Genomic DNA, 1,079 nt, shown 5'->3' with positions numbered 1-1,079 from the left:
CGCTTGTGTTATGACATGTGGCAGGAGAGGAGGCCGAGCACGTATGCTCCCCACTGGAGTTAGGACTTGGCAGGGGCACCCCAAACAGGGATGAGGGCCCCCCCAGCCCCGGGGGATGGGGTGGGGGGCGATGCCCATGCTTGGAGGGGGTGAGGCTGCAGAGGCAGAGAGGGGCTGAGCGAAGCCTCTGCAGGGGAGGGTTGTCTGCCTGGAGAGAGCCCCAGGGAGGGAGTGGTGGGCAAAGGGCGGCCCGGCTAGCCCCTCCCCAGGAAGGTGGGAGCCCAGAGGGGCGGCCAGACCCATCTGGTTTTTTACACCCGTTTGTTAATAAAGCCTGTAACCGCTGCGCGCCATTTCTCTCTGATGCCTTTTCCAGTCTGCCTCCACACCCACCACTTTTGTCTGGCCCCTCCTTCCCGAGGTTGACAGTAATTGTTGGGAGGGGGGAGTGTGCTGGACTGGGGGCAGGGGAGGCAATGAGCTCAGGCAGCCCAGCTCCGTGCCAGCCCTCTGACTCACGCTCCCCATTACCGAATTTTTTCCGCCTCACAGCTGCTTAGTGCAGAGAGAGAAAGAGTGCGTTCGTGTGTGTGTGTGTGTGTGTGTGTGTGTGCAGTTGTCCTCCCCCACCCAAGTCTTGACCCTTGGCCCTCTCGACCCCTGACCCCAGTTTTCTTGGGAGACACACAGGGGGCTGATGACTTCTGCCCGCAAATCCACCTGGGGGAATGGAGAAGGGAGTCTCTCTCCTTTCCCAGTCCAGGAAGTCCTTCCTGGTGTCTGCCTGCAAGCCCTCTTGCTGCACCAGGTGCCCAACCCCGGCAGCTGATGTGAGCCCATCCTCAATCCCTCTGTTTCCGGCACACCACCCTGGCGGGACAGGAGAAGCAGCAGATGGGTGGGCGCTCTGCCCACGCACCCCTGTCAGGATCCTCCCCTGAAGCCTGCTGCCCCCCGAGCCTGAGCACAGCACTCCTGGCCAGCTGGCTGTCTCCTGTGTGGGTGTCTGCAGTTGGACACCCTCCCTCCCGCCTGCCACCGCCCTCCTCCCCAGGCCTCAGCCGCCGGCCCGCCCCCTC

The sequence above is a fragment of the Bison bison genome, unplaced genomic scaffold, assembly GCF_000754665.1.
Source record: "Bison bison bison isolate TAMUID 2011002044 unplaced genomic scaffold, Bison_UMD1.0 scf7180017850463, whole genome shotgun sequence".
NCBI classification, from domain to species: Eukaryota; Metazoa; Chordata; class Mammalia; order Artiodactyla; family Bovidae; genus Bison; species Bison bison.
Note: the sequence above shows the minus strand (reverse complement) of the source record.